Genomic DNA, 21,859 nt, shown 5'->3' with positions numbered 1-21,859 from the left:
CAGAGCAAGAATAAATGGTTGCCATTTAGACGAATACAAGTATATTAATTAAAACGTTTACAAAAAAAAATGTTAAAAAGTTTTTTTAACATCAGCTTTAGAAACTTCATCCTTAAATCAGTTTTTGTAGGGTAAATGATATGTTGTCCACTCAATACTACTCAGCTTCACACTATATTTCTATAAAATTAATAAGTTATTCTAAATCGTCAGGAAATTGCTTGCGGATGTTGAAAATGCGGATGTTAAGGCTATCAGAGTTCTTCGTTGACACCGCAGATCCACATGGTTTGAGAATTAATTAAGAAAAGATCAAGGCCCTGAACTAACTGGAGGATCCGAATGATTGACGGATAGCCTGCTACTGTAAATCTGAACTGGATCGAGTTGGACCAAGTGCAAGTGCAGAAAATGACGTCTATCGCTGAAATAATAAATCGAATCGGCCGAGTTGCAGTAGATTTTCTTTCTCTAGGATGGTGCATCTAAATGAGAAGGAGTGACATTTTCTTGTCCAATTCTTATCCTGTGAATTCTTCTGTATGACTTCGAGACTTGCAACAAAATGATATATGTGAAATTGGATCTTTGAGATAATTAAGGGAAATCTTACATGTTTATCCGATATCCTATTAGAAATGAAGTCGTTCGATTAAGATGCGATAATTAGAACACAGTTGATGAACAAATTCAGAGACGCAGATTGTAATGATTTGGACATGCCTGTCGAATGAACGGTCTTTTAGGTGGAAGGTACCGAGAAAGACATTGATCAAGATAATTGAAATCGATCTGAAAAATAGAAGACTGACATTGTCTAAGATCAGAACAGCTGCAGTCCATCGTCAACTGTGGTGGAATTTAGTAAATAATTATGAGGTACTAACAGCAGAGACTGAGAAGTAGATAATGTTCCCGCCTACGGATTGACGATGATGATGATAAAATCCTTGACAGTGTATATAATGGAAAGACATATTTTGACAGTCATCTAAACAACTTGTGATGTTTGATATAAGGTTTGGTCACTCGTTAACACATCCTGGATCTATTAATTTGATAAAAGTGAGTTGCAATGATTTGTTAAAAGTTTTACTATATTTATAATATAAATGTATTAGTGGTTTATCAATATACTTATCTTTACTAATAATGCAATAAATCGATTTTTAATAGCATTGTATTTACGATAAACTGATGCTATGTAAGGTATACAATTTTATGAAATTATATGTTACAAAAATGAGCCAAGAAGTGTTGTCACATTGTAAAAAATCCAAAAATCAGAAACCAAAAGGTCTTAACTGTGGAGGGGATCGTCTTACTAATTACAGATTGCGTTGTTGCAAAAGAATTACAAAAACTTAAATAAAGAAACATAAATAGTTATAAGGCTAAACCAAAATGATTTTCGAAACAGACTCACTAAATGTATAAAAAGAAAACATAACGAACCAAGAAAAACCTAATTAAACTTGTATAGCTGCAATAGGGAGAAATACTAAAATAGATAGGACGGCAACGATGGTAAAGCACTACTAAAACACCCCATGAAACAGCTCCATATCGGCTAATATCCACAGTTATTGCCAAAATATAACGACAGAAAAATGTCACATGAAAACTAAACAAAATAAGTTAGTGCATATTGATTTTACTAACAAGTTAATCAAGAATACAAACTACAAACTTATGTGGGAGCCACATGTTAAGATAAAATGTGAAGAACTACACTAATGAAGAAAGTACAAAAAATATACTGTTATTGGGTATATATTCAGTCCTGTCAGTATATAATAAACTTTTGCTTTACCAACATGTCTTGAAACCAGTGTGACTTCAACTCTGGGGTTGTACTGGGCGAACCAGTACAAATATCATACATATGTTCCAGGACAAGATACTGCGAGGTATTGTTGGTGTTCCAAGGAACATTGGTGACGACAATAGGCGTAATGACCTAAAGGTAAAAAATATCGATAATGTTGTGAAGAGAGGCTTCAGCACATCAATATTCAAGTTCTCCAGTTTCTAGATAATGATTGTTTAGTGAAAAATTAAAGATAGTGAAATCATTTGATCCGGTCAGTGAAGTTATAAGTAAAACTCAGTGCATATTAAAAACAGTGATATATATGTTAAGCCCAAAGTGTATCGTAGAATAAGTACGTTGTAGTAATTTTAAAATCGTAGCAAATTAGGATAAAGACAAATAGTTCGTTAGTTTTAATTTTCTAGATTTCTATAATAAAACATAAAAAAGTGTGGCCATAAGTGGCATGCTTAGAATAGGTAATTTTTGAAAAGTATGTTTACTTTGACAGGCGCCATATAATTTTAAAAATGAATTTATATGCATAAAGCCAAGAACAACGTTAAGGTAACGAATTATGGATCCTTTTACCCGGAAGTATTTACTTGCGTTATTTAAAAAAAGCATGTAGCGAGTGAAACTTAGAAATTTACCAGTGAGGGGTTTAAGCTCTTGTGCTTAAAATTATTTGAAGCTTTTAGCGTAATGAACGTTACCTTCGCTTGGCGAATTCAAGAATATTTAGCTCTTTTTTTATCCCTTCAGGCCGAACCTCTCCTCGTACTCTTTTTTCATGTTTATGTATGTTTCAGCGCAAAATTTCCGCTAAGTGAGATTACAATTATGGGCTGTTAGTTTACTCAAACTAATTGGAATGTAATAGAGTGCGAAAACATTAGGTCGTTGGAAAATTTGAATAATTATGCCATTATGTATACATGTACGATTTGTACTATGGTTGGCTATTAGCATATGATCAACACTATGGCAATCTCTATATAAATTAAATTAATTGCAATAATGTTGGCTTGGTAAACAAGCCCGTTAATGGGTAAGCTAGAAAAGTTAACAAGTTTATTTTTATGATCCTTTTCAACCTCGTTAATATTTCAATATTCAATTTTGTATTTTAGTCGTTACTTTTAGTCTGATTACAGGTTTGAATTATTTATATAATACATGAATCCAAAAGAAATTCGACGGTTGGATTTTACATGAATTAAGTCTAATTTTTTTTTGTCTAGATTGGTGCATTTCATCCTTTGTTTTAAGTTAAAGGATTTTAGTTGATGTGGCATTCGAGTGGGACAAAAGGATGTCGTGGTAATAATGACCTAGAACGTGACATGAAATAAGCTTCTGGAACAAGGAAAAGGGTGAGTGTAAAGTATTCCCATCATACCGCGGGTTGTGAGGCGGTAACCCTGGTAAAGACTACTGATCTGGGTATAATCAAGTGGTGAATATTGCTCTTAATGCTCCTAGAAGTCTCTCTACTAAAGGGATACTGGTTTGAAGGTGGATTTGTGAGTTTCGGATATATCATGGAAGCTCAGGGATTGCTGGGCCCTAGCATGTAGTATTTCGAGCATACTATTGCTAATATGCTTGAACTATACTAGGGCTTCATATAGAAGAACTGGTCCGATTAATAGTTTTCACAGTGTTGCTTTAATTGAAAGCGCCCCTTTCCTGCACAGGAAGGGAAATAGAAGATGGTATACGTCGGTTCTTTTGTAAATAGCCTGTTGTATTAGAAGTGTCATGTGAATAAAGTGCGGTGTTGATGCATTTTCTCCTGAATTGAAAGTCGGCTACGTAAAGGTAGTGCATTATGGGACCGAGAGGAGAACCCTGGGAAACTCTGATGCTTATCCTTAGTTATTGAAAGTATAGTGTTAATTTTGACTTGGAAGGTCCTACTTTCTAAGCATGATTGTATTAGGTTACTAAGTCATTGGGTAAGCTCATATTTACGTTTTATATATTTGTCCCTTATTTTATTATAACTTTGGAGGATTTTTATCTTTGGACAGCTTGAGATATTTGATTGAATTTTGGCTATGAAATTCAAGGTGTCTGGTGCACCTGACTCGAATTGTTCGTTGGGGATGATGCGAAGGAGATTTTAGTTTAATGCCTCAACTATTGCCTTTCAGTTACAGTTTAGTTAAACTCTATAAAAAATAGATGAAACAAATTGTATTTAGACAAGGGTAAGGCAAAATAAAAGTTGTTTTAAGTATTAGTTTAAGTAACTAGTTTTGTTAGTTTTTATCGTTGGCCTCAGGTAATTATATCATCTGATAGACCACCGTCTATCGAAAAGACCTTTCAATTTCTGTCTTAATCATAAATATAGATGTACTAGTGATATCTATTGAACGTAGTTATAATACAATAGCTATAAAAAGATTAGAGACTATTTATACTAACAAGATAAGATCTGCTGCAGCTGTTGATAAGAAAATTAATTTTCGAGATTTACGTTTACATACTTACTGCTAAGATACACTTCATACACCTTGAGTTTGGTTTTAAAAGTCTAAAGGCGGTAACATTGATTTTAATGATGAAGAACGCACCGGAGGGTTAAAACAGGTCGAATATAATGCATTTCAAGCGTAATTGGACATAAACGCAGATTAAATGCGTAAAATTCAGTACTAGGACTTGAAAAAAAAAAAAAGAAATGCTGATATGTAAATAAGCTAATCATCGAATATTTTACTTACCAGACAAAAATGGTTTGGTGCATTGTGTTGCTAAAACCAAAAAAGGTTGATACTGAAGACTTATCGACATTATCGACGTTGTTAGGATTTTGAGACTTTTTGTAAAACATCCGCATTCATTAACTTTTATGAATTGAAGGTCAAATAGAGTAGATATATCCAGTGTAAAACATAACATAGCATACCTATAGAACGGGCCAAGATCAATCAAAACTTTTAATCTTATTTAATGAGCTTAATTACATAGATATGAAAATAAGACACAATTTTAATTCTCCTAGAATTGAATAATATGTTTAATGGGCAATAAGTATCTTATACGGCTTTAACTAATTAACGATAAATAGAAGATTGGTTTTCTATTCGGTATAGTATACGAGTGGTATACGACTTTTTGTTAGGGGCGTAAAATGGGGCTTCGATGGCACGCAACACTATACGTTCAAATAGACCTAAGATTTGAGTTATTAAACTAGACTTTATTATCTAGATCGGGATAATGAAGATTTACATCATCTATACCACACCTGGTCCAGCTTAAGTTAGAGTTATTTACGTTTTGTTAATATATATTTTTCAACCTTTGCTCATTATTCGTAATTGAATTCATAATCAATAATATTTACTAGGAGAGAAGTCCGCAGGGTGTCTGTGAGTAGATTTAGTCTCATTCGCCTTAATATGTTTAGTATAATGATAAACTAACTACACTCAGCAGTAAATAATTATTATGTATAATTATTATTATTATAAATATTATAACTGACGTATTTTTGAGTAGTAAAGTTACATGAAATTTTGAATTCGTTTCTTCTTCTATGTGTAGCTTTTAAAAGTTTTTGTAAGTAACATGCAGAAAGCTGAAATATCAACAAACGAAATCAGTTTTTCGAAATATATTTCGACCAAAGATAATTAATGTTTTTAGGAGACTACAATCAGATTACTCGCATCTCGCTGCAATGATTGATTAGCTAATAATATTACAATACTGAAAAAGTATTTTAAATATCTGTAGAGCAATATTGATTTAACCTGTTTTGAAACTAATTCCATTCCACATTAGGACCTTGAATATATTAATTAGTATTGAACAAATAAGGTAGTATAGTTATTCTTGGAATTTATTATCATTTTTCTTTTTAGGTTTCCATTTTCCAAGCTCTTTTATAATATGTGCTTAGTTAAATTAGTTTCTCGCCGAAAAAAAGTATTTGTTGGGTATTTAAAAAACTAAAATACAATTTAATTACACTAAACTCATGTTGAGTAGAAGACATTTTAAAAAATTATATAGTTTATAATACACATCCGATTCCAGGAATATGAAATTATTGGCAATTAAGTAATGCATTTATTTATTCCGTAAGCAAAGCAACATAGCAGAGCAATATAGCGAATATGTGTAATAATTTTACGTATTGCAACCGAGCTATTGCTTAGAGGATGAACTTGGTTATTGAGCATCTGAACTTATCAAATTATTCCTACTTATGTATTTTTATATTTTTTAGTAAATAGTTTTCTAAAGGGGTTAGCAGTTCGTACCTTTCAAAAAGTGATTTGTTATAAATTATATTTTCGTGGCGGAAACATTTTTATCAACGCTCTCCTAATAAGGTTACCTTATTTCTCAACCGAAAGGGGTCCAGCTTCTTCATAGTCTGTTGAATAAGTAAGAAGATCAGGAAGATGATACACCGAACAGGGTTGATCTTATAGTTCTTGTCTTTGTTGAGATTATTTTGGTGTTTATAAATTTAAGAACCACCTTTTAATGTGTTTTCTTTCAAAATAGCCTTGTGAGTGGCTAAAAGAAAAACTAATCGACTTTACTAAACAGAAACTGGTGGCGAATACCGATCTAGAATACAGTCAAAGTTGATTGTTTATATTTCACACGTCGTAAATGTTCTTTTATCCATGTACAATCCAGCCAATTTCACATATGTACACTTCCCATACTTACAGGTAACCTTGGACCTTACAGCATCCCTTTTAGAGATACCGTTGGCGAGCACTTTGATGCTATGTTTCCACTTACCTTCGATTTCCAAGTTAGCTTTCCAATGCGATTCAAGAAACAACAATTCTTGAAGGAAATGACTGCTAGGAAACCTTTTCAGTTTTATCTTCTTCCGTTCCTCTTTTTATGGTAGGTGAGCATTGGATTTTATTGTACATTTGGGGGATTTCTTAATTTGTATTCTTCAAGTTGTATATAATTTGAAATCGAACTCATTAATGAATCCATTATGATGGTGTCACATAGCCCGTCCGAATTTGTTGTATTTGCCAATTAATCTAACTAAAACGTATAAAAAAGGAGTTTCGGCATTTTAATGGTGTGGAATGGAAAAGTGATTCATGATGAATCGGATATTTTGATATTGGCGATTCATGTGAGTAACTAATTTAGGTTAGTGATATTAATTTTCAAGTGTGTTATTTTCAAAATATCCTATCAGGATGCTGGCTATGACTTTATCTCCATTATCTTTTGTAAATAAATGTTTGAAATTATGTGTAGGGAGTTTCTCGAAGGAGTTATGACAGAGGCGTACAATGTTATTTTGGGATTTTATAGCTATTGGATAATTTAGTTAGAAATTCTAACAGATAATTTCCTTTTGCTTTGTAAGACACTGCACAGAAGTTTTCCTTGATCAATTTAATGCCAGCTTGATGAAGATTAGACTTGGCTTCTTGAGAACTCATTGATTCTTATTTGCTGACATTTAAGTGGAAAAGAAAAAAGAAATTTCTTTGTCAAAATCTAAACAACTACCATTTTCATGTTTATACTTATGATGCTTAAAGTTGGTCGATTCATTATAGTTTTGACAGAAGTGTCATCTAACAAATATCACGAGGATTAAAAATGTTGATTGTGAAAAGAACGAAACACAGTTGCCAGTAATGTTTTTATAACGATTTTCAAATAAAACTTATTTTTATAAAGAAGTATAGCGAAAACGCATTTTAATGCATATAAAAAATATCCTCTTGCTTCCACCTAATTAAAGAGACAATACCCTTTTATAAAATAATGTTACTTTATTAATTCAACAAGACATAATAAAAGCAATGAAAGGCAATATTGTCCTATCAGATTCTAAAGTTGCGACATTTAGTTGTGAAATTATGCCGCTCGGCCAACTGGCATTTAATTTAATCACAATCCGGTATAACAGCAGTTTTCTGTGTTCGAGGGAAGATAGCAAGGAAAATGCCAAGAACTAATAACCAAGGGGGAATAGCATTTGGGGTGACATTTCGGCCAGGAGCTGGCGCCGCTCCCCTTTCGACATTTTAACCTTTTAATGAGTTTTAGTCCTCTACAGGTGATACAAAATCGAAGTTTTCCCCCTTTTTCGGAAACCGCCCAAACCGAACCAACCAAAGTTTTTAAATGATTGTTTTCATTGGGTGTTTTGATGTTTGAATTTTATTGGAAATACTTTTGCTTTACGAGTTCTTCTATGGTTATCTTTTATTTTTTTTACAGAAATAATTTTAACATATTTCAATAGACGGAAAAAATAATATGAACAGTTGACATGTAGACAATATATATTTATTAGTGACGTGTTGAGCAGCTATTTGTTTTTAAATCAGCTGCAATTCTTTGCAAAGCAAACTCGTAGAGTGAGTGAATAGTTTCCAACGAATTTTGTCCCATTCTTGTACCAAAACCTTGTACCAGTGTTTCAGGCCAGCTAGTCAAGATATTCATTCGCAATAAAGCAGTGATGTGAATAAGAGGATCAGCTGAATACCACGATATTACCGCTCTGATCATAACAAAACGTCTCCCACGCTTGATTGTAAGAACCAGGCAATCCATTCGGAAAAATGCGGTAGCTTTAGGAAATAATTTATATAATGAATCATCGGACCATACCAAATTATTCCAATAATCAAGTATCCAGGTATTATGCAGTATCTAGTATTATTATGGTATTATCGTTGCACCATTTTTTTTGCAGCTTAGTATTGGTTTCTATGATAAAGGGTTTCACATTCATTTCACAGCCCTTCAATGAATCTTGCGGAATCAATGAGCCTTGTGGATCTTCCAAATGCTTGGATCATGTTTTAATCTATGTGCTGTATTGATCAAGTTGGTGAGTTTTATAATTTCCTTTCTTGGTAGTTTTTGCAGTAATTCCCCTTTTATTAAATCGTAGCCTGGTGATTTCCTGGGGTTAATGTCAGTTTTAATAACTTTGGTTAACTCTTTCGGCGTGACTAACTAATAATCGAATTTTCAGCTTCTATGTCCGGCAAATTATATTCAATATTAGTTTCGTTTGGTTTGATAGTGTTTTCTAGATATTCAACAAATGCTTCTGCTTTTTGGCGATTGTCACGTGCCCAATTCCCACATAGGTCTCTTATAGGTGGACTGTCTAGACATGAGCGCTTCAGATATTTTGTGGTTTTCCAGAGTGAATAATCAGTTTATTTATCATCTGTTAAATTCCTCAAATAGTCATTTATGGTTTTGTTTTTAATTTCCAGTGTTTCCCTTTTCAGGTTTTGAGTAACCTTGGGATGAATTTCAAAAGAATATCGTTGGCATTGTCGAGGACACATTTATCGATATTACGTTGTGAAATTTATATATTTCTTGTAATAATAATATATATCTTCAATATTCTGCATGTAATTAAAATACTTTGTTATTGTTAAAAAACATTTTAATATATTGCCATTTCCTATTCTCGTTTTTATACCTTATCTACAGTTGACGTAAAAGAACCACTACTATAGCAACATATGCTGAGGATACGGCGATTTTACCATCACACAATGATTAACAATCGAAATTCAGATTATTATACCAAAAGAAATAATCAAAAGATGTTCTTCTTTAAAATAATTTAAATTGCATGTGTACGTTTGTGTGAAAGATCTTTAAGTTTAACCGTCAGCAATCAAGCCAACAGCTTTCCTAACTCAACGCTACGCGATAAGACAAACGTCGAATGCTAATAATGAGGCAGACGTATCCTCCGTAGGACATTTAACCTAAAACCATCCAAGCTCCCTCTCGCGGCACTTTCACCTTTTAATGACTACCCCGTCGCTTACAGGTGGCGCAAATTCGACATTCTATTTTCTCGGTTACCTTGCGCAATTTAAAAGTTTCCAGACGAGCCGCTGAATATTCATTACCCTCAATTTATTCGCATCAGATTCCGAATTGATATGTTTCCTTATTTGGGATAAGCCGAAAGTGTGTTTTCTTTGCGCGTTTAATGACTTTAAATTACTTTCCAAAATGTTTGGTCTTTAATCAATTCCAGTTTGCCAGAAATTGCGGAGCTGGAAAACTTTTAGATGGCAACTCGCCGAACTGGAACAGTTGAAACGTTGAGACGAGAAGTTGTTTCGCGAAATAATATCTGCATATTATTCCAAACGAAATTAAGTTGTAAAAATAAAGCGATAAAACAGGAATGTATTACACTGTGGAATCTGTAAATTTATTCTTTTGATTTATATTAAATATTTTCTTACATTCTAGGCTGGTAAATGTGTCGAATTTAAGGGAAATGAAAAATATTTAGTAAATAAAAGGTATGGCTTTTCTTCTTTAAACGAGAAGGTACATTAAAACCATGGTGTATTTACAGAAATTGATGGCACTAAACGTTTTTATAAAACCTAGCCTAAATGTTATCTTAGATAGTTTTGATAATTCTTTACATAAAATAATAATTTTCTATGTAGTATTCCGTGAGGAAATCTCATGCCGAAGTCCATCTATCACATTTTGAAACTTATGGTGATACTGCTTCGTCATATAGGTAGTTCTGCCGCATCCAGAGTACTCACTAGGCGTAGCGCCTTATTGCGATTACAACTTCGCGCGTTCAGACTTTCCAGATCTAAGCCTGGCTGGCTTGGCAGACACGCGGCTTCGAAATACTGTAAAAATGCGAAAACTGATCGATGAGTGGATCGCTGCTATGTTCTCAAAGCGGTTTTTAAATTTCAGGAATATATTAGAAATAGTTAAGAATAAGAAGAAATTATTAATTTAGTTGCGTATATCATTTGTTCTCCTAAAATAATGATTCCAAGCACTTGAATATTTGCAGCTGTTCCAACCGATTTTAGTTAAGATTTAAAATTGTATGTACGTGTATTTATGTAACAGTATAGAATCATTTTATCCTTCTTAATGTATTATAATTTGGTTTTATCCGAGAATGGTGGTTTCGCCATATATTAATGATCGGTTTGATATTAATGAACGACATTGAGGACCAAAAAAGGAATGATGATTTCTAAGTTAGTCTCTCGCCAGTCGGTAGGTTTAATGCCGAGGACAGTGGCGAGGTCCTAAACGCCAAACGCTAAACAGTTAGGTCCAGTCCAGATAAACGCTCGTTGGTAAAAGGAGACTTTAAAATATATATTAAATATTTATAGAATTATATATATATATATATATATATATATATATATATATATATATATATATATAAAATATTTTAATACAATTTTTTATTAGTTACATTTTACATTAAATATGCTTAGTACAATCTTAATTTATAAATTAACGTATTCGTAAGCAAAACGAATACGGTATTTATACATCAGTATGCATTTCCCAAAGTAAAATAAAACTAATGTACTTAAGCTAACGTTAAGAATACACTTATACACTGAACAAGTTCGTATGGTTTAGTTCGCTTCAATCTATTGATTTCTTGCGTGTGACCTAGTAGCTCTATTGCTTCTATGTTGCTATGATTTAGCACCGTTATTTCATGCTTTCTCAAGGTGAAATCTTGGGTCACTTCGTGTATCCATTTGATTTCGCGGGCATCGTGCAGCTCTTCGTTGGTTACGTAGAGATAAGCAATGGTAATAATCAATAATCGTAGAATTTTGTTTTGGGTACTTTGGATTACCAGTTGTCTCAGTGCAACCGTATTGGGTGCAAATAACCCAATTAGGTCCAAATTGGCTTTATGATTGACTGATAAACCAATGGCTTTGATTTTAGGTCAAATTAAGAGTATCTTCCGACTAACCAGTATAGTTGCTTGACTTTGAATCTAATCTGCTCTGATTTTTGCCTAACATGATGTTTCCAGTCTACCCTACAATTGAGATATATTCCGAGGTATTTTGCTGATTCTGCTTGAAGAATGGTGCACCTGTCAAGTGATATAATTAGGTTTTTGATATTTCACCGCAACGCAAAATTAACATAGGCAGAATTGGAGCTATTATGCTGTATTTTTCAGTCTTTAGTCCATTTATAGATCTTGCTGACCGCTACTTGTACTGTTTCTATAGCTTTGGACGGAGATACATCTTTTGCCAAGATAAATGTGTCATCGGAAAGTGTTACAAGTACTGTTTCTTTTGTCATTGGGATATCAGCAGTGTAAATCAGATATAGGAGTGGTTCCAAATATTTCAATACATGATGATAAAATAAGTAGTAGTGGTACATAGTACCAGCAGTAATATTATAGTGGTTTTTAACATCTGCAGAGAACTTTTAAACTTTCCAAAAATCTGAGCAAATCATTTACTAACAGTTGATTAAAAATAAAAATTATGCAACATTCATCCACTATAAAGTGGAACCGGAACTTTATATTTATATATCTGAAATGAAGAACTAGGATGTTGTTAGTAGGAATATTTATGAAAACTGGTGGTGGTAAATTAATTATTAGACATTTAAATACGTAACTCTTAAGAAATCTGTGCGAAAAATCCAGAATGAAAATAATATAAGTACTATGTAAAACATGTGCTAACTCCGGAATTAGCATCATTAAAATAAATCATGATTATAACGAGATAATTATAAGAGACCTGCTATCTGTAAAATTACAAATAAAAAGCAGAAGCGTTCAAAGGTACATGCCCTTTTAGATATGCATCTATGAAAAGCTCTCAGGAAGTTGCCACATCAACGGAAAATTAAAGCCAGACTTTTTTGGTTCGTCTAACGCGTAGACGTTCTTTGATGTGTATCTCATTCACTTAGAAGCTATAAAATCCGTTTTATGTCATTCAAGATGTCGCTTCTTTTGGAAGTAAATTTATATCAGGGACGAAAATATATATACACACTTTTTTATACTTATATATTACGAAATATGTACAGGACCTGTCATATGTGAAACAACTTTTAAAATTTATGCAATATTATAAATAAAACAAATAGATTAATTTGTTTATATTTTATTTACCTTTAAAGGTAAACCGCTGGATGAAGGTATAATCGAAATTCTTAAGTAATTTGACTATAACTGCAAGCTGTCCTGATGCGTCAAAAATAACATCATCCTTTTGGTCAATTTTTAAGCCGATATAATTTCTGAAATATTTAATTATTCATATTATTAATAATATCAACAAAGAATATAAAGCAAAAAATTTTTTTTTGTAATTTTCGTTTTGTAAACTAGGATTATTCTGGTATATTTACTATATACTTAAGTTTGCATTAATTTACAGCTTAAAGTTGATCTAGTAAAAACGAAGCGGCTTCCCATGGCGGGATTTTATCCACAAATGAAAACATCACTGGTCTAAATTACTTTTGGTGTATCGATCTTTGAGATCTATAGATAATAGTGTAAAATTTTATCTAGAATTGTAATCTTAGTCTCGATAATCAATTTATGTAAAACTGGTCATTTTCTAAGTCATTCTACGTATTAATCACTCGTTTTATAGATTTGTATGACATTGTTTGTATAACAACCTCGGTCACTAACAGCCTAGAAGCTCAACATGTAGAAAAAAGCTATTGGTTTGGTGAAAAAGTAATTTCGGTATGTTTGGTTCTAAACTCGTATATCTCTACTAATACGATTTCCGTGGAGCTATATCATAGTTATTTCGGACGGCAACAGTTCACAGAATACTTTAGATATAAAGCCAGTGTAATTACTTTAATCGACCAAATGTAGCTATACGTTGCCATTGGTCGCGTCAGATTACAATTTTTGTTATATATTAATGGTTTTAATTACAAAAAGGTGAAAATGTAGCACCAGCTCATATAAACTAGGATATAAACATTTAATTAAGTTCTTCAAACATATGGAGATAGACCGACATAACAAGTCAATTGAAAAGTCCCAGACCTACCATAGTAAAACACATTTTTTTTTGCCAAATTTTTATATTCAACATAATTCCCTTCAATGGTGATACACTGATTGTAGTGACCCTCGACATCTGAGAGCAGGAAATAGTCGCTGGTGGCCAGATCTGGAGAATACGGTGGATGAGGAAGCAACTCGAAGCCGAATTCATGGATTCTTGATACGGTGCATTGTATAGGTGAAGTAGCACCTTCTTTTAGTTCAAATGTGGCCGTTTTCCGGCGATTTTGTCCTTCAAACTCTCCAATAACACTTTTTAACTATCGCTGAAAATTATTCCATGCACATCTCAAAATACATACGCCATAACCTTGCCAGCTGAGTGTTGCGTTTTCCAACGCTTTGGAGTGGTGTCGATTGGACTTCGGAGTAATATGGTGGAGCCATGTTTCATCCATTGTCATATATCGATGCAAAAACTCGGGTTTATTACGCTTGATCATCTTCAAACACTGTTTCGAATCGTCAACTCGTCGTTGTTTTTGGTCAAATGTGAGCTCGCGCGGCACCCACTTTGCACACAGCTTTCTCATACCCAAATATTCGTGAATGATATCGTGTACACGTTCAGTTGATATCTTTAGAGTGTCTGCTGTTTCACTCAATTTCAATTTACGATGACTCCAAATCATTTTGCGGATTTTTTTAATGTTTTCGTCGGGAGCAACATTTTTTGGGCGTCTACTGCGTTCACCGCCTTCGGTCCTTGATGGTTGATTTTCCTGGCAGTGCCCGGAAAGTCGGCACTAAGCCGAGTTTTTGCTTCAACTGTATTTCTTCCCTTCAAAAAAGCAATATTTTATCAACATGCGAAATTCCTTTTTTTCAATTTTTTTCACAATAACAAAAGTTATTTCACTCAAAATGCTATAGTTCACAAACTAATGATCCGACAGCTGTCAATTTATACAAGCGTCTTTACAGAGTTAGGGGTAATTAAAAACATATGGATTTAATTATAGTAGCGCCATCTATGTGTCAGGCCGGTGACTTTTAATTGACCTGTTATTTCATCTTACGGTATAGCTGTAAAATTTCTTTCAACCATTTATAAAAATAATCTATCAAATAATTATGTAACTATCTATAGTCAACAACTAATGCGACTGAAGCAGGTTATAGAAAACGTCCAAATTGCTATATAAACAAAGCGTTGCCCTCCATTATCACAGGCATATATCGGTATGTCGACAAAAATTGAGAGAAATTGGGATGTTTCCATGCATACACCGTATAATACCGACTTTCCAGTCCGTCCAGTTTCTACAAAGCTATCGACAGGTTTAACCAGAAAAGTAGAGAAAGGTCATCGATCACAACGGCTTTATAATAAATTAATTATAATTATTATTTATATGTCTGTATGCATTCTCTTAAAATTACCTTTTCCCCAACCGATTATAAAATAAGCTAAATACTTTAAGAAAATAATAAGAATGAAATTGATCTATTATTGTAACTTTTAGAACATTACACTCTAAAATTAAATTAAAGTTAATAATCATAAATTATTTAAAATGCAGTATCAACTTGCGTTATTTAGTTTTTGAAAATTGAATCTTCTCGATTGGCACATTTGATAGCACATTTCCCAATGCAAAGTGACTTTAAAATTACATTTGCTCGCGAAATTACATAACGTTTATATAATTGTATATCTTTTTTATGTGTTAATTCTAATACTAATTTCCCTACGTTTTTTAATGTTAAATTTTAAAATGTTTTCATAAATGGTACACCACATTTTAGGTAAAAACTAGTTTACGGTTATTGTACGAGTTAAAAGCATTTTTTGTGGGTTTCAATTAAATTTTAATGTGACTATTTTCAGCAAATAACGAGCTATTATGACGTTTTATCTCGGAGTTACGTTTTATTTATTAAACTGATTAATATTGTAATTATATATTTAATTAAAATTACAAAAAATAGTTTCCAAACGGATGTTCACTTTGCATAACGATATATTTGAATATACCGTATTTGTGTATAGCGAACATCATACAGAACAATATATTCGATATTTTAAACAAAAAATAAATAGCTTTCTGTATATATATATATATATATATATATATATATATATATATATATATATATATATATATATATATATATATATATATATATATATATTATTTATGTTTATTTATTTAGACATTACTGAAGTAATGAGCTGTAATTTTGAAAATTTAGCTAATAATAATTTCACTATTTAATTAATTTATATCAGTTCATTTAACTTTTTCGCTTTTTTGCTATTGTTATATATAGCGGCTTTTATTTTTTTAACAAAGATGGAAACTAAACATGTCCCCGAACAGCATATAAACATATATGAAACATATGTGTATATATGGGTATAAATGTATAAATAACATGCATTAATAATTTCCCGGATCTTGAGATAATTAATGATTAACTGACCTAAGGATGGTTACATGTAATATTCCAGTATTGATTTGAAAATACCGAAAAATTTACGATATTAAAAATTTATAGAGGAAATAAAGTACATTTTTAAACAACAAAAACGTATGATGCTTTTTTATTTTATATCAGAAATACTGTGAAATAAAATTGTATAAGAAAAATCGTATAGTAGCAATAGGTTTTATTAGGTGCTTGCATGTATTTTGATTAGATCTTGGTGAATATGCGAAGTATAAATATAAATAAATTCGATAGCGTTGACATTTATTTATATATATTTATACTTTTCTATTTAGTATTCATGGGTCATTTATTGTATCCAGATGCTAATCATGGAACGCTTAAAGTTGTGTTATAGACATTCACTGCTTTTAATTCGCTTTTTTTGATTAGGAGCGGGAAACACTCATGCTGGTGCTGCTTTGTCATATCTCTGTTGTCGATTTTGGTTTTAACGACTTAAATATTATGATTTTAATGTTAATGAAAGAGAACAGTCCGGACAGCCAAATTTGAAAATATTGAGTTGAAATACATCTTTGGACGAAACCCCAACAGAAGCTCCTAGAAGTCTAAAGCTTAAAAGTTAATTAGGAAAAATAACTGAATTTGATCGACTGAAGATATACAACCTTTCAACATGGCGTTTTATATATAACGGCATCTGGTTACTACTTGTTCACATCAATGCCATGTCTTGGTTTAGGGATGCTGGAAAAAATATCGATATATCCTTAGATATATTTATAAAAAAAAGTCGATATTTTTGGGCGATATTTTTTTGATCTATTTATCGATATATCGATATTTTTGTAAGCCTATACTTTTCGATATTTTTTCAAAAAAATATTTATATTTCTTAAATATTTTAAAAAACCATGTAATAATTTTTTATACTGTTGATATGTTTGATATTGCAACAAAGATGAAAAAATCTTCGACAATGATGGAAACCACTTTAAGTAATATATATTGTATACATTTCTGTCAGTGAAAGGGTAAAAAAATGATCACAAAAGCAATCACATTATATTATGTAGTAGATAGGGCGTCATCTGACATGCAAAATAAATAATTTATGCATCAAAAATATTGTTAGTTTATGTTTTGTAACATAATAAGGACCTATGTATGAACCGTAACATTTGCATTCATTTTATTTATATGAATAATAACTAGAATATAATAATAATTTAATTTTCAATATTATGTCATTATTGAAATTGTTATAATGTTGGAAATGTAGATAAAGGAAAGATAGATAAATCTTTTTGTAATATTATAATACCTAAACTAAAAATCAAAGATGACCATTATATTGCTACCGATAGAATGACATTTCTACGTTCTACTAATTCGTATTTGTATTGTTTGTTTTAATTAAATTTAATTTAACAGATGTATTAACTTTTTTTTTCTTTTTTAATATTTTAAAGTTTCCTTTTTACCAACTAGAGTGAGTTTGGACTCGACTTGCCGCTTAATACGGAATCTGGACCACAGAACTCGGCGTTAAAAACCTATCAACTAGCGAATATCTAACTTAGAGATCATCCCAGAACCCAGACTTATCCGGTTTTAGCCGGCCTGGTTACCGGTATAACTAGGATGGTTTCCAACACAAATATAAAACAATTGTCCTAGCAGGATTAGAACCCGTTATTATCGCAACAATATGAGAGCAAAGGAGGAGGAACCACACTGCCAACCACGCAAGCACGAACAGAACTGAAGATATATTTAATGTAATCTTATATATTTAATATTATTTTCATTTTTGTTTCAATGAATTTATACCCAGCGTGAGTGTTAATCGAATCAGCTGTAATCTCCCGAAGGAATAGGCTCCCGCCGTGTTCGATATTTTGCCAACAGTTATTTTTGTACGAGCTTGGGGAGCGATTATCATGGTGTGAAACTTTATGTTTAATATAAAGAGACTGAGAAAGTGATTTGAATTCTATCTAGCATGGAGTTATGATCTACAAGCGTTGCTTTAAAATTATAAATATTAAGAACCTACTATATGTCTGTTCGCATGTATATCCTGGATGATTTTGATGAAATTTTGTGCCTGTGTTTATGTAGATGTGCATTCGAGAATGGTTGATAATTAGAGCCGGCAGATGGGATCCTTCAGAGTGACATTTTCATGGTAACCGCCGCAATAATGGCGCAATAATACATTGGCAAACCTCTTCGAGGCCGAACAGGAAGTATTAATCGACATACATATAATGCAGAAATCAGACCAGAACGTTTGCAAATCTACTTCAAGGGCGACGAGGAGCAACAAATTAACACATTCTGTTTATATCATCACATCGAGCAGATGGAGGAGAACAAAATTGTAGCAACTTTGGGGACATTTTGCAACATCATAATAATTTAGCCAACATCATTTGGCCGTTTCTAATATAAGTTTCTAAAAGTGTTTGATATTGAATCTGGTTGAAACACGGTTGTACACAAAAACGGAGAAAAGATCATTAATTCCTGCGAACTTTGTTATTTATATTTGTGACCTAATACTGAAAGAACAAGTATTTATTATCGAGATTTAATTATTTTTTGTAGAACATTTTTCACAATAATTTTCTTTAACTAGTATTGGAACCGATTTCCAACTGTATGTTGAAGAGTGATTGTCGTCGTATATTTGTGTTCGGAGGTAAAAAAAATGTATAATGAAAGTTATCTTGGAGCAGAAGTTGTCCATGATTAAATTCGTTATAGCAGTTACTTTCAACTTTGGTTACGATAGGATAGTTCGCACATCGAAATATTTTTGTTGTTGTCTGTGTATGTTTTGAAAAATAAGCACTCTAAAATGTCTTGCATCAGTTAATTTAATGAATATGTTAATTTTTCGAACAAAAAACAAAGTGCGCTCAAATTACATTATCTTGAACAATGATAAGTTCCCAATGGAAACATCAGCTGGAGTTTGATAACAATGTTGCCAAGATGAGAAATATAATTTAAAGAAACTCGAATTATTCACTAAATGTTACCAAGTCACGGTCGGTCAGATGTAGCAATATTGTACCGTTAAACCAACGGTAGTAGCCTGGTCATATTTTAGACATTATGAAATATTTTAGAAATGCATTATATTAAAATAGTTCCTTTGCTACACTTATTCCAGTGATTTCTTATTTTTACTTAATGATTCGAAACCTGAAGTGATCAACCGATAAGATGATCTCCAGTACTACCAGAACTGGATTATATAGTTCGAAATTATCGTTATAACCAGAATGTGTTTTTTCAATAGTTACGATCGAAATTTTCCTCCAAAAAATAGAGTTTTTTTCCTTGTTCCAGAATGAGCAGCTAGAGCCAAATGGCCTTTTGCTGATGTAGCTTTACGTTCGGGATAGTGGAGTGTTTTGCGGGCGACAGAGACCCTGGGTTAAGACTGGGATTGTCGTAGGGATTTAATCAAGATATTGTCGTGTTCTAAGGCGCCTAGGGAGGATCTTACACTGAGCATGTTCGTGAAACTCTTCACCTGATTCGAGGAGGCCTGATTCGAGGTGAGTGTTGACGTTCCTCATAAATCATGGCGAATTGAGTAACCCGCGGACTTTTTTGGATTGGATAACTTGAAGTAGTGCAAGTTGTCTTTCAGTGACGTACCTGTACCACACCTATGTTGCGAAGATGCAGATTGGACGGACTAGTACTTTGTACAGAGTCGCTTTCTGGGGGATTGAGAAAAAATGGAGGTTGGCTTGAAATTAATCATCGGTCTCCTATTTTGATATAAGATCATGGTGGTAGACCCAAGTTTTATCCGGAGTAATAAAATTATATCTCATTATCCTTTAACTTTAAACACAATTGAAAAATATATGTGAACTTGTTTCAATATTATTTTGTAATTAAAAAATAATTGCTTCATGACTTCTATATAGTGGAAGCAGTCCTGGTTTATATTATACCTTTTGCAATATCTTATTTTTTGAATGTAAATTTTAGATGAGATACATGGCTAAAACAAGAGACTATATGAATACATAAATGAAGTAAATAAAATATGCATCTGTTAAAATTAAACTAACTAGATAATTTGCATAGATGAAACCCGCAGGACAAAGAGAAGAAATTATGAATGATTGACCTCTGTAAACATTTTAAAGCATTAATAAATATTAAGGTGTTTAACGAATAATGAAATAATATATATTACATTTTATTTGTTTGAGCTTTGTATCGATTATTTTGATTATTAACTTTAAAGACCTAAGATTTGAATAATCAATATTTAATTATTGTATTTAAGGTATTTAACATTCCTTTTATAATTTTCAATGGTGTGGTGTGTAGTAAACTTATCGATACTTTGTTGATTAATAAAACTTAATGAAAATTAGTTTTATTTAAATGCCATTTAGAAAACTAGTGAATGTTTGTTCTCAAGATAGATATTTTAATATGTTTTAATATACAGACTTCTATTATTTTAATTAATGTAATATCTTGTAGTATGATATATTAAATATATTTCTGAATATATATTGAGGACTGGGAAACTGTATTGTGAAAAAAAATCTAGTAATATGTCATTGTTATATTACTAGCTTTATTCTGTTATGGGAGAGAAACATTATTAACTTAATAATTTTCGACCACAGGGCGATCACTAGCCTTCTTAACTTTGAAAGCAATTGAAAATGTCTTTTTACTACAAAATAATTATTAAGCCTATTTATTTAATTATTTAGTTTATTAGTAGGTTACGATATATCTCTTGCCTAGGGCAATAGGAAAAGTGCAAGTGGCAATCAACAAAATATACAAGTGGACGAAAGATTGGAAAATTCAACTTAATAGCTCCAAATCAGTCCATGTTAATTTTGCATTGAGGTGAAATAATAAAAACTTAATTATATTACTCAATGGATGCCCGATTTCTCAAGCAGAATCAGTTAAATATCTTGGAATCCATCTTGACGGTAGATTAAATGGGAAGCATCACGTTAGACAAAAAGCAAAACACATTAGAACCAAAATAAAACAGCTATACTAGTTAGCCGAAAGATACTCTCAACTTGATCTAAAATCAAAGAAGTTGATCTATAATAACATTATAAAACCAATTTGGACCTGTGGGGTGAAAATATGGGGCTGCACTAAAAATTCAAATTAACTAGTTATACAATGCTGTCAAAACAAGGTTCTTCGATCGATTACCAATGCCTGTCGCTATGTAACCAACGAAGAACTGCACGATGACCTGGAAATCAAATGGATTTGCGAAGTTATCCAAGATTTCGACTTGAAACACGAAAGGAGGTTACTAAATCATACTAACGTGCAATACTACGAAGCAAAACAACTGCGGGACAGCGCGCAGGATGTCAGGAGATTTAAGCGAACAAAACCATACGAACTTACATAAAGTGTATACATTTAGTGTAACTTATAGCTATAAAGTTAATAATTAATAAATAATTATGATGTATTTTCTCGCATTCGTCTTGCTTGTTAATTAATCCAAGTACATAGAAAAAGTAGTAATAAATTAATTTTAAATTAAGATTGTACTAAGCGTATCTAATAAAGATGTTGGTAAAAAATTGGTAGGTTAACCCAAAATGTAATATATATTTCTGCTGTATATATCCAATTTTGTATCATGTTTCATCATTGACGATTTGTTGATACACAATAAAGTTAATGTTAGCAATTGGTATTTTCGTGATTCCTTTGAGCTT

At 32.0% G+C, this 21,859-nt stretch overlaps 1 protein-coding gene across 1 annotated transcript in view; it reads right to left on the bottom strand.

Moving 5' to 3' along the window:
- Positions 1–21,859, bottom strand: part of LOC143189975 (uncharacterized) — a 563,901-nt gene that overhangs the window by 185,977 nt on the left and 356,065 nt on the right. The window lies entirely within an intron of this gene.

Source organism: Rhynchophorus ferrugineus, unplaced genomic scaffold, assembly GCF_030347505.1.
Source record: "Rhynchophorus ferrugineus isolate W39M unplaced genomic scaffold, kcgeb_rfMv2 rfM1, whole genome shotgun sequence".
Taxonomy (NCBI): Eukaryota; Metazoa; Arthropoda; class Insecta; order Coleoptera; family Curculionidae; genus Rhynchophorus; species Rhynchophorus ferrugineus.
The sequence above is the reverse complement of the archived record's forward strand: the minus strand, read 5'-3'. Positions and strand labels throughout refer to the sequence as shown.